The sequence below is a fragment of the Lipotes vexillifer genome, unplaced genomic scaffold, assembly GCF_000442215.2.
Source record: "Lipotes vexillifer unplaced genomic scaffold, Lipotes_vexillifer_v1.1 scaffold182, whole genome shotgun sequence".
NCBI lineage: Eukaryota > Metazoa > Chordata > Mammalia > Artiodactyla > Lipotidae > Lipotes > Lipotes vexillifer.
In genome coordinates, this window is record NW_006798798.1 from 7,548,222 (window position 1) to 7,562,146 (window position 13,925).

The 13,925-nt window shown below is 40.3% G+C and overlaps 2 pseudogenes; one reads left to right on the forward strand and one right to left on the reverse strand.

Moving 5' to 3' along the window:
- Positions 1-2,876: 2,876 nt before the first annotated feature.
- LOC103083392 (60S ribosomal protein L35a pseudogene) lies at positions 2,877-3,209 on the reverse strand (annotated as a pseudogene).
- Positions 3,210-13,151: 9,942 nt separating this feature from the next.
- On the forward strand, positions 13,152-13,669 carry LOC103083114 (glycine cleavage system H protein, mitochondrial pseudogene; annotated as a pseudogene).
- The last annotated feature ends 256 nt before the right edge of the window (positions 13,670-13,925 follow it).

Here is a 13,925-nt window from a genome sequence, read left to right on the forward strand (position 1 = left end):
GCACCACAACTACTGAGCCTGCGCTCTAGAGCCAGCGAGCCACAACTACTGAAGCTGGCACACCTAAAGCCTGTGCTTCGCAACAAGGGAAGCCACCACAATGAGAAATCCGCGCACCACAACGAAGAGTAGGCCACACTCACCGCAACTAGAGAAAGCCCGCCCACAGCAACAAAGACCCAACTCAGCCAAAAATAAATAAAATAAAAAGTAAATACATTAAAAAAGAAACAAACCTGGAGGGATTTAACTGGCTTTTCTTTGACTCTAAAAAAAAAAAAAAAAAGGTGAATTGATCTTAATACTGAGTCTTCCAATTTGCAAATATGGTATATATCTCCATTTCTTTAGGTCTTCTTTCATTTCTCTCAGCAATGTTTTATAATTTTCATTGGAGAGGTTTTATGCCTTTTAAAAAGCAGCTTTATTGAGATATAATTAACATACCATAAATTTCTCCCATTTAAAGTGTTTAGTTCAAGCGGTTTTTAGTATATTCACATTCATGCAACCATCCCCACAATTTCTGATTTTAGAACATTATCATCACCTGAAAAAGGAACCCTATACCCATTAGCAGTCATTACCAATTCCTATCCCCTACCCCCCCAGTTCCAGGCAACCATTAATCTTCTATCTGTGTCTATATAATTGCTTATTCTGGACATTTCATATAAATATATTCATACAATATTTATTTTTTGTGACTGGATTCTTTCACTTAATGTTTTCAAGGTTTATCCTGTTGTTGCATGTATCAGTATTTTATTACTCTTTATTGCTGAATACTATTCTATTGTACAGATATCTTGGGGGAAAACATTCATTCTTTCTCCATTAATTATGATGTTAGCTGTGATTTTTCATAGATGCCCTTTATTAGGTTGAGGAAGTTTTCCTCTATTCTGACTTTGTTGAGTGTTATCATGAATGGATATCGGATATCGTTAAATGTTTTTCCTATGTCTATGAGATGATCATGTGCTTTCTGTCCTTTATTAATATGATGTATTATATTGATTGATTTTTTCTTTTTTTTTTGTTTTATGGGTTTTTTTTTTTTTTTGCGGTACGCGGGCCTCTCACTGTTGTGGCCTCTCCCGTTGTGGAGCACAGGCTCCAGACGCACAGGCTCAGTGGCCATGGCTCATAGGCCCAGCTGCTCCACAGCATGTGGGACCCTCCCTGACCGGGGCATGAACCCGTGTCCCCTGCATTGGCAGGCAGACTCTCAACCACTGCACCACCAGGAAAGCTCTTTTTGGGGTTATTTTGGGTGCATTCGGTCTTCATTGCTGCGTGTGGGCTTTCTCCAGTTGCGGCGAGCTGGGGCTACTCTTTGTTGTGGTGCACGGGCTTCTCATTGCAGTGGCTTATCTTGTTGCAGAGCACGGGCTCTAGGTGCGCGGGCTTTAGTAGTTGCAGCACGCGTGCCCATTAGCTGTGGTGCACAGGCTTCAGTAGCTGTGGCGTGGGCTCTAGGGTGTGTGGGCTTCAGTAGTTGTGGCTTGTGTGCTCTAGAGCACAGGCTCAGTAGTTGTGGTGCATGGGCTTAGTTGCTCCCTTAGGCATATGGGATCTTCCTGGAACAGGGATCGAACCTGTGTCCCCTGTGTTGGCAGGCAGATTCTTAACCACTGTGCCACCAGGGAAGTCCCTGATTTTTGCATGTTAAACCAACCTTACCTTCCTGGCATAAATACCATCTGGTCATGGTGTATAAATTTTTTTTAAAAATTTTCTACTGGATTCAGTTTGTTAGTATTTTGTTGAGGATTTTTGTGCCTTTTTGTTACTTTTGTGTTGTTGTTTGCTATGGTAAATATTTTGTTTTAAAATTTTACTGTTTAATTACTTGAAGCTAGTATACATGGACACAATTTATGTTTTTATAGTCACATATCCAGTGATCATGCTAAACTTATTTATTCAAATACTTTTCTAATTCTTTTGAATTTTCTACATACAAATTATGTCATCTGCAAATATTGTTATATTTCTTCTTTTCCAATCTTTATACCTTTTCCTTCTTTCCTGTTTATTGCACTAGCTTGGGCCTCCAGTATGACGTTGAATGTGAGTATTGGTAGTAGATTTCCTTGTTTTGCTCTCTTGAAGAATCCAGCAAGTATGTTATCTGTAGGTTATTTAAAGATGCTCTTTATCAGATTGATAAAAGGCAGTTTTCTTCTATACCACTTTTGTTGAGAGTTTTTATGAATTTGTACATGATTGATATTTTGTATTCCATCAAATATTTGGAAGAATTCACCAGTGAAAATTTTCAGGAGTAGAGTTTTCCTTGTGGGGAAATTTATAATTAAACATTTATTTTTCTTAACAGGATTACTCAAATTTTATATTTTTTCTCATGTCATTTTGGTAAGTTATATTTTTAGAGGAATTTTCCATTATTTGAAGTTGTCAAATTTATTGGTATAAAGTTGTCCCTAATGCCTTCTTATTTATCCTTCAAAACCTATAAAATCTTTTTCCATACCTGATATTTGTAGGGTTATTTTCCTCTTTCTTGGTCAGTCTTGCTAAGGCTTATCAATTTTGTTAAACTTTCAAAGAACTGGTTTTTGGCTTAGTTTATTTTCTCTATTACTACTTTGCTTTCTATTTTAGTGATATCAAACTTATCTTTATTACTTCCTTTTAAATACTTTCTTTTGGTTTAAATTGATGTTCTTTCTTTTAGTTTCTTACAGTGGAGGCTTATACCATTCATATTCAATATTTTTTACTTTTTGATATATGCATTTAGAGCTAGAAACATGCCTCAAATTACTGCTTTTACTACAACCCAAGTGTGTGTTTTTTTTTACAAGAGAACAAATCCTACACTTTTATTTATTTACTTTTCAATAAGTTTAAATCCTTGAAAGGTACAGCATCACACGGATTCTGTGTCCAAGGGCCTTAGCAAGAAGATTGATTTGGAATTTGGTATGAACCATGCCACTGTTTCCATGAACACTCGTTATCTTTCCCCAGATTACTCTGGTTTTGTTAGGTTTTCCATCAGTAGTTACTGTGTTGTTCTTTGCTTTGTACACATAAGTACATCTCTTGCCTAGATAGAATTCAGTTTCATCTTGAGCATATATACCTTCAACTTTCAGGAGAGCTGTGTGCTCCCTCTGGTTCCACAGACCCCACTGATAGCCAGCAAAAGTGGCCTTGGACCATAGCCTTTCAGACATATCTGTCATTTTAGAAGTCCTGTTCCCAACAGGCCCCACTTATTTGCCCCCAAAGTTCAGCTGCAGGAGCTCCACACACCTCCACAGGGTCCAAGATGGTTGAAAAAGCCCAAGTGTTTTTTTTTTTTTCATTATTATTAAGGTCAAAATATTTTAAAATTTCTATTCTGCCTTATTATTTGACCCATTGATTTTATAGAATTATATTGCTTAAGTTCAGATAACTTGGGAATTTTTCAATATTTTGTTTTGTTATTGTTGTTGATTTTTAGTTTAATTCCATTGTGATCACACAACATACTGTACATGATTTCAATCCTATGAAATGTATTAAATCTGCTTTATGGACCAGTGTATAGACTATTTTGCTAAATGACCCATGTTCACTTGAAAAGAATATATATTCTGTCATTGCTAGGTGTTGTATTCTGTATTTGTTAAGTTGGCTAATTGTGTCATTATCATATTGTTACTGATTGTTTTGGGACTACTTATATATGAGTTAATAGGACTTGTGTGTTAAAGTCATTTATTTATTAAAGTGGCTGTATCTTTTTCTCCTTTTTAGTTCTGTCAATCTTTGTTTTCAGAGTAGAATTCTAAAAATTCTCCCACAATGAGATATTATCTCAGTAGCTGATTGGCAAAAAAAGTTTTAAAGTGTTACAAGTGTTGTCAAGGAAGTGGAACAACTCTCAACTATGTGGCAGTAAGTGTCAATTGAAATGATTCTGGAAACTCTTTGACATCACCTGGAGAAGCTGGGAAGCACATGCCCTAGAACAAAGCAAGTTCACCTGTAAGTATTATACTTTTGAGTTATTCTTACACAGACTTTTAAAGGCCTACAGAAATGTTCAAAACAGCACCACTTGAAATAGGAGGGAAAAATCTGGAAACAACTCAAATATCCATCAAGAGGCTATATAAATAAAATTTGGCAGATGTACACAGTAGAGTGCTGCCCAACATTGAGAAAATGAACAAATTCCCAGAACATAATGTTGAGTTTTTTTTAAGTGACAATACATAGAATGTCATTTCACTAAATTTCAAAGCACATGCAAATCTAAACAATATGTTATTTGGGGATATGTACATATATGGCAAATCTATAAAGAAAACCATGGGAATGACTAAATTCAGGTGATGGTTAACTTTATGGGAGTTGGGGGAGGAGCATCTAGGACACTTCAGGGACTTCTCTGGTGCTCCAGTGGGTAAGACTTTGAGTTCCCAATGCAGGGGGCCCAGGTTCGATCAATCGTTGGGGAGATAGATCCTGCATGCATGCCACAACTAAGAGACTGCATGCTGCAACTGAGAGTCTGCATGCCACAACTAAGAAGTCCACATGCCACAACTAAAATATCCCACATGCTACTAGTAAAGATCATGCACGTGGCAATGAAGATCCCGCATGCCGCAACTAAGACCCAGAGCAGCCTAAATAATAAATAAATAAATATTTAGGATACTTCAAAGGAATTGATAATAACTTTTTCTTAAGCTGAGTGGTAGGCCTACAGAATTTATTTTCATTCATTCAACTGTACTTATGTTCATATATATATATGAAACAGGATGAAAATATGAAATAGCTGAACAATTGTATTACTGAATTCAAGCCAAGGAATTCTCTGACACAACCCAAAGAATTAAAGGAATACAAGTAGCAAGAATATAAACCCAGAGAATGTATTCAGGAGAACTTGATGAAGATAAAACTAGAAAATAATGACATAGAAATTTTAAAAAAAATACAGTTGACCCTTGAACAACACAGATTTGAACTGTGCAGGTCCACTTATACATGGATTTTTTTCAATAAATACGTGCTATAGTACTACATTATTTGCAGTTGGTTGAATCCTCAGATGTGGGACCTAGGATGTGAATATGGAAGACCAACTGTAAAGTTATACACAAATTTTCAATTGCACAGAGGGTCAGGGCCCCAACCCCAGTGTATTTCAAGGGTCAACTGTACAACCAAAACTAGTTTTTTTAAAAAATGACCAAAATCTTGTCATTTGAAAAGAGCAAGGGTAGACTTTTGCTTACATACAGTGAGTAGGTCACATGCATTTATTTCCCATCACTATCCAAAAAGAGATGAAAATAACAATGACAACAACAACAAATGTGAAGACAAAACTACAAAAAATAAGAAAATTCAAAGAACTCTGGTATGAAAGAGCTTATGAGTGAGATAAATTAAGCAATTTACAAATTCCCTGAAAGGCCCAGGTTCCACAGAAAAGGACCTTGGTGAGGTATGGATCTGGAAGTAGAGGACTGGTTGAAAATTTATACACAAACTCATTGCCCTGATCTTCCCCCTCTACAGTTAACTTTGCTCCCTTGTCTAAAAAATACATTTGATCTCTGGATAAACTGATTTTGAGAAGATGTAGAGGATGCACAAAGAAGGGCAGACAGACACAGTTAGAATGAGTAATAACCACAGTCTGAAATCTTCTTAAGCTTCTTTCCCTATCCTGGTACCAGTCTCCAGCAACTCAACACATAACCTTCACAGGCAGGAAACTGGAGGAGTCCTCTAAGGAGAAACTAAAGAGCAAAGAGAATAGAATTCTGGGGGTGTCCCAGAGAAAAGACTGCTTCTGAAATCCATCAGTCGGCAGGCTCTAACTCATGACTGAAAGTAAGGATTACCACATGGTTGAGAAAAGTACCTAAAATGAAAGACAGAACAATTCAAACAGGAAAAGGGAATTTGGTCATAACAAAGACAATACATGTAGCTAAGAGAACTTTAAATAAATAATATTTACATAATTGACTATCCTACCTATCACATGCATAATATAATTATATATTATTCATATAATTATGAATTGAATATAATGAATATAATATATATACTATATATAACATTAATATATAATTTCATAAATATCAGAGAAGATATTGCATTCCTAAAGAACAGTATACTATATAGGAAAAAACCATGAGAGAGCTCTAGGAAATTAAAAATATGACTTATTAAAAATTAAATAGAAGTAGAAGATAAAATTCCTAGAGTTGAGTAAAAAGAGAAAATAGGAAGAAAACATTTAGAAGCTTAAGCCATGTAAGTTCCATCAAATAATTCCAGTGAGAGAGAGGAAAGAAGGAAAGAAAGAAAATACACAAAAATTTTCCAGCCCAGAAGTACATAAGTCTCTAGAATGAAAATATCCACCTGACACCCAGCATTAAAAAACTTTAAAGAGGGATTTCCCTGGTGGTCCAGTGGTAAAGAATCTGCCTTCCAATGCAGCAGGACGCTGGTTCGATCCCTGGTCAGTGAACTAAGATCCCACATGCTGCGGGGCAACTAAGCCCGCATGCCACAACTACTGAGCCCATGTGCCTCAGCTAGAGAGCCCGCATGCTCTGGAGCCCACGTGCCACAACTAGAGAGAAGCCCATATGCCGCATGGAAAGATCCTGCATGTTGCAACTAAGACCTGACACAGCCAAAAATAAATTAAAAAAAAAATTTAAAGATCCACACCAAGGAACAAAATTACAAAATTTTAGTACATTGTGTGATATATATCACCCTAAACGTTCCAGGAGGGTTGGGAACACAGATTACACACAAAGAAATAGAAAACAGATGACAAGCCTTTACAAAAGCAACATTAGCTACTGTAAGATTTTATCTGATGTTATGCCTTCAAATTCTAATTTATAGTAGAATTCTCACCACAGGCAATAAGTGAGATTGCAATAAAGGTATTTTCAGACAGTAAGAACTTAAACATTTACCTCTAAGGCATGCATTTGAACAAAGTTGTTGGAGAGAGGCAATCAGCAAAAATGAGAAACATACAAAATTAACAAGACTTGGAACATAGGAATTCAATTCCAGAAAAGGCAGAAGGGAAGTCTTACAGAAACCCTGCAGTCCAGACTGGAGCTACAAGATGATGGCTGTGAAAGAGATTCGGCAAGGGGGAGAAGTATCAGATAAGTTTGAACATTTGGAAAAATCATTGCTTAGAGTTTGACACTTTGGAGGGGTGGGGGGAACATTTAGAAAAGGGTAGTAATAGGAGCAAGTACATATACATATAAACCAAGTCAGCTAAATCCACAATAAAAAAAAATTGTGTAGGGGCTTCCCTGGTGGCGCAATGGTTGAGAGTCCGCCTGCCGATGCAGGGGACACGGGTTCGTGCCCCGGTCCGGGAAGATCCCACATGCGGCAGAGCGGCTGGGCCCATGAGCCATGGCCGCTGAGCCTGTGCGTCCGGAGCCTGTGCTCCGTAACAGGAGAGGCCACGACAGTGAGAGGCCCACATACCGCAAAAAAAAAAAAAAACTGTGTAAAAAATATACTTGGCTCTGAAGCACAAAAATATATAATCAGTATATAAATACCAAATACTGCTTTAACCAATAACTGTGATATAGTCATATTTGGAAGTGGTAAAGGGAGAGGACTGAGGGTGGGAGGGTCTTGTTTTAAATGAGGTTTGAAGTTTTGATCATTAAACAGGACATTTTAATTATTTTAACCACTAAAATGAGACTGAGTTTTAAAAATAAATTTATTTACTTATTTTTGGCTGCATTGGGTCTTCGTTGCTGTGCGCGTCTTTCTCTAGTTGCGGCGAGCGGAGGCTACTGTTCGTTGCAGTACATGGGCTTCTCATTGCAGTAGATTCTCTTGTTGCGGAGCTCAGGCTCTAGCCTCGTAAGCTTCAGTAGTTGTGGCACGTGGGCTCAGTAGTTGTGGCACACAGGCTTAGTTGCTACGCAGCATGTGGGATCTTCCCGGACCAGGGCTCAAACCCAGGTTGCCTACATTGGCAGATGGATTCTTAACCACTGCGCCACCAGGGAAGCCTGAGACTGATCTTTCAACGAACAGTGGTAAAAGGAATTTTTTATTACCTAAGAGTGACTAAGAACGTTATTGGGCTCCTATACAAATATATAATTTTTACTCCCCTTCGTGTTACTATGTAGTCCTCATTTCTACATTTTGGTATGGGTCCAGGAATACATTATGATCCTATCATAATAAAGGAGATAATTTCGTCTCCTTTTCCTCCCAGTATTTATGCCTGAAATTATTTTACTTAATTAAGTGCCAGTCATAATTCTGAAGGCACACCTAACCACCATGTAATTAATCAAAATGCCATACATCCAGCCTCATACACAGAAACAGCGATGCACAAGCGCAGACCCTGTGGAAAACCATTACCAGAGGCGTTGGCCTATCAAAACCATTCCAGAAATAATACACTGTGGAGCACAGCCACATTCACGGATACACACAATCTCACGCACTTCACTAACCAAGCGCGCAGACTTCCGGCTTCAGAGCTGGGTATAATCGTCCATTCTCTGCGGAGCCATCGCAGTACCCCATCCAAATAATTACACGCAAGAACAGCCCCACGCACAGAAACAACGCTGTCCAGATTACACACTCAGGCACACAGACATCCAGCCGGCTCCGGAATCCTGGCCCCTGGCAGGTTTTACCGCCGCGTTCCAAACCCAGCAGCTCCCCCTAGAAGAAGCGAATGAGCACACGAACTCCTCTTTGCGCCTGCGCACTAGTGACTGTGCGGAGAATTCCCGGCAATCTCCGGAAGGGGCGGGTCGCGGAGCCGATAACCAATGAAAAAATAGCCAGAGGCCAAGACACTTCCCGCAGGGTAGCAGGCCGGAGTCAGTCTCAGCCTGTTTTTCGGGGGTTCGTGTTCAGGGGTCTGAGGTTTCCTGGAGCCTCCTCGGCCTTTCACCGCCTCCTACACGCTTGGAGGAGGCGTGGGACTTGCGTCTGACAGAGACAGGCACTTCCCAGAGCCCCAGCGTCACAGCCCTGGGAAAGAGCTGTTCTCCTATGCCTGTTCCATTGGAGTGTGGTGAGATGGGAACCCGTGCAGCCGCAGCTTTTCTGGGACACCTATGTTTGGGAGGGGACAGGCGGCACTCTGGAGACCCGACTGCGCATGGGAAGCAGAGGGTTTAGGGCATTTGGGGCCTAGAGTCTTCTGCCGCTCTCTGTTTCCACCCAGGGTTCCACCAGGTTGGTGCAGGTTGACCTCGTGTTAGGCTGCACCCTGCAGGTCTGCAAGCCTTGTAGTTGCCCAGCAGCGGGTTGCAAGAAAGAGCATGGAGACAGCGGTAGAGACATCAAGGGTTTATTGGATAGGGAATGTTTCAGCTCTGAAGCAAAGGCCCTGGGGTGATACCCCACTGTGTAGGGCAGACATCAGGCAGGACACAGGCAGTAGTCTTCCTCTGTGGGAGGAGAAGGAGGAGGAGGTTACCAATTATAGGGGAATTGATGTCAGGTGGGCTCATTAGTTTCCAGGGAAACCAGTAGAAGAGTGTGTCCCTCACTGCCCCTTTGGTTAACAACCATCATTGGGGCAGGTGTTGCCCCTTGATAAACTAGCATGGTGTAGCCATTCTGGTCTTGATCTCAGACAGCAGTGAGCAGTGGCTTGAAGTGAGATTTTAGTTCCCTGCCCAGGAATTGGACCTGGGTAGCCCAGATGAAAACCAGGAATCCTAGCTGCTAGACCACCAAAGGCTAGGGGCTAGAAGCAAAGTTCCCTTGGCTCTTGCCTCATTTGAAAAATGAATTTCTCAAGGAGGCGAAAACTGCAAAAACAGGTACAAAGTTTATTGTTAGAGACACAACACAACAAGTGGGAGAGCACACGGAGAAACAGTTTGTTTATTTAAGACAGAAGCAAGATAGAGATACGCAGCCAGAGAGAAAGGTGTGGGTGTCCTCCCTAATGAGGAGGAGCGCAGTAAAGAGGAGGTCAAATCATTGGGGCTCGTGCTGTAGCACAAGGGAGCAAAGACGAGGAACAGGCACCCTTGCTCACTCCCTGAGAGAAGCTGCTTGGGTCCTTAAATGGGGTAACAATGGGAGCAGATCCATGGGTTGGGCAGGAGGCGTAGCCTAGGTGGTCAGCCCACCCCCTTGGTGGTGCTGTGTACCACGCTTTTGCTCCCAGCCCCTCAGAAACGGCAGTTGGTTTGTGGTTTTTTGTATCCTATTGTTCATAATTGCCCCCAGCTGCGTGTGTGTGCAGATATTTTTAGTCCCTTATAGTTTCATTGTATTCTGTTGCTCAAGGAGATGTCTGTCCAGGTGCACGCACTCTGGTACAGGGTCCCAGGTCCCAGCCTATCTCAGAAGGACCCATAGGACACTTCTGGAGAAACGAAGGCAGTGAACGGCGTCAGGGGTGACCAGCTGCAGTGTCAGAACTGCAGCGTATCCAGAGCTGTGAACCCAGACATTCTAGTCTTCTACTTTCTTTGCGTGTATGTGAAAGTGAGGGGCAGAGATGGTAGTGGAGACTGGGTTTTGACCAATCTTCAAAAAAGACCAGATATCTCAGGCACCCCTTTCCCTGGCTACTGCCATTCTCCACAGAAGTCATGTGAGAAGGAGAGAATTGCTGCTGCACATAAAAAAATCAACTTCAAGGTGAGTTTGTGCTTCCTCTTTGTTCCATGAAATGCATTTCGTTTTTCAGTATGTGCAAACATCTGGTGTCCTCCTGAAACATTTTCATTGATTTACCCTTAAGTCTTCCTTCCACAGGGAAAGTCACAGGTCCTGGGGATAGATCCCATTCCCCAGTGCACCCAGATGTCCTTCTGGTTAATTATTTGCATTTTGAAAATAATTTAATTCTTCCTGTTGACTCTTTTATTAAACATTTCTTAGGCTGTAGAAATGCAACTCTGGAGGATAATAGACTATTATTTTAGACAGTGATTTATTAATGAAGAGAATATACCTGCTTTAATCACACACTGGATATTCTTAATCTTCTACAAAGGCTTGAGATCAAAAGCAAATAGGGTGGGAGATGGTTTGACTCATTTCAATCAGTGACAAGGACTTTGCTTTGTGAAACTTTTAAGAGTACGAATGTAATTGGTGGTTTGAGAGGTCTGTTTCAACTAGGGTGTAGATCTCACCACCACTATAGTCCAGAATACCTAATGTAGTACTGGCCAGGTCTGCTTCCTGGTTTGTCAGCATAACTTTGTTTCAGGCCACATTTTTGTGTGATGTGTGAGCAGTACGGTATAATGGCTAAGAGTGTGGGTCTAATACCTGGGTTAAAATCCTAGCTCTAACACTTGCTAGGTGTGTGAGCTGCTTGGGTAGTTTATTCAACCTCTCCTTGCCATAGTTTCTTTTTTTTTTTTCCAAAATATTTTTAAAGACTATTTATTTTTGAAAGCAGTTTTAGGTTTACAACAAAATTGAGAGGAAAGTACCGACATTTCCTATATATCCCCCGTCCCAATACATACATAGCTTACCCCATTATTAATAACCCCCATCAGAGTGGTACTTTTTTTTTTTTTTTAAACCAAGGATGAACCTACATCAATGTATAAGTCACCCAAAGTCCATAGTTTACCTTACTGTTGTACCTTAGTGTTGTACATTCTGTGGTTTGGGACAAATGTATAATGACATATATCTATCATTCCAACGTCATAGAGTATTTTCATTACCTGAAAAGTCTTCTGTGCTCTGCTGATTCATCTCCACCCACCCCCCACAAACACTGATCTTTTTATTGTCTCCATGGATTTCCTTTTTCCAGAATGTCATATATTTGGAAGCAGACAGTATGTAACCTTTTCAGATCAGCTTCTTTCACTTAGTACTATGCATTTAAGTCTCCTTCATGTGTTTTCATGGCTTGATGGCTTATTTCTTTTTTAGCACTGAATAATAGTCCATTGTCTGGAAGGACCACAGTTTATCCATTCACCTACTGAAAGTCATCTTGGTTGCTTCTAAGTTTTGGCAATTATAATAAAGCTGCTGTAAACATCTGTGTGCAGGTTTTTGTGTGAACATGTTTTCATCTACTTAAGGTAAATACCAAAGATCTTTATTACTGGGTTGTATGGTAAGAAAGAGTATGTTTAGTTTTGTAAAAAACCACCAAACTTTCTTCCAAGGTGGCTGTGCCATAGTTTCTTAACTGGAAAATACCTACCGTGTAGCATTATTATGAGGGTTAGATGAGTTAATAGTGTAAAGTCCTTAGAATAGCCCCTGGCACATACTAAAAGCTCAGAAAACATTGCCTGTTATGATGTGGTAATTCTGGGTCGTTCCCCCTCAGCTTTCTGCAGATCAGGAACAATGACAGTGTGAACTTAAATTTCTTGGCACTTGTAGGTAAGAAAATGAAGCAAATGCCAAAGTCCTGTAGAGTGGCATTTAACTCTATGCCATTTACCTTCCTTTATGGGATTCCAGGCAACAACTGAATCCTTGATTTCCCCCCCACACACATTTATTGAGATATACTTGGCATATAACATTGTGTAAGTTTATGGTGTACAGTGTGAAGATTTGGTAAATGTATACATGGTAAAATGATTACTACATAGTTAGCTCTGTGTGTGTATGTGTGGTGAGAACGTTTAAAATCTACTCTTTTAGCAACTTCAAGTGTACAATACAGAATTGTTAACTATAGTCACCAAGCTGGACATTAGATCCCCAGTTAGATCTTCTAACTGGAAGTCTGTACCCTTTAACCAACATCTTCCCATTTCCCAGTGCCCTAGCACTTGGCAAACTCCATCCACTTTTTGTTTCAACGAGTTTGGTTTTCTTAGACTCCACATATAAGTGAGGTCATACAGTATTTGTCTTTTTCTGACTTATTTCACTTACTGTAATGCTTTCAAGGTTCATTCATGTTGTCCCAAATGACAGGATTTCCTTCTTCTTTTTGGCTAATATTCCATTGTGTGTGTTTATATATAAAGAAAATGTGTTGTATGCACATATCACATGTACATTTAACCCATTTTCTTTATCCATTTATTGGTGGGCAGACAAGCTGGTTGCATGTTTTGGCTATTGTAAATAATGCTACAGTGAGCATCCCTGCGAACATGGCACTGTGAGTGGTGCGGAGCATGCGGCCCGTGGTCTACAGCCTGTGCGCCGTCTCTGCGCCCAACGCGCCCTGCCTGCCGCGGCCCTGGGGACTGCGGGTGGGCGCCATCAGGGCGCTGCGCACCGGACCCGCTGTGCTGTCGGGTCGTAAATTCACAGACAAACATGAATGGGTAATAATAGAAAAAGGTGTTGAAACAGTGGGAATCAGCAATTTTGCACAGGAAGCTTTGGGAGATGTTGTTTACTGTAGTCTGCCTGAAGTTGGGACAAAATTGAACAAGCGAGGAATTTGGTGCTTTGGAAAGTGTGAAAGCTGCTAGTGAGCCATTCTCCTCTATCAGGAGAAGTAACTGAAATTAATGAAGCTCTAGCAGAAAATCCAAGACTTGTCAACAAATCTTGTTATGAAGATGGTTGGCTGATCAAGATGACACTCAGTAACCCTTCAGAACTAGATGAACTAATGAGTGAAGAAGCATATGAACAATACATAAAATCTATTGAGGAGTGAAAATGGAACCCCTAAATAAACTAGTTTGAAACAACTTAATCTAGCATAGTTGTCTTAAATTAATCGTGGATAGATTTTTAAAAAGAACCTTTTAGCAAAAGAAACTACTTGCAACAATGTTGCCTGAAGAAAATACCCCTTAACTGCCTAATGACTTCAGATAAACACCACATCTTTTTCACAACACCCTATAATTTTTTTTTTTTTTTCCTCGATACGCGGGCCTCTCCCGTTGCAGAGCACAGGCTCCGGACAC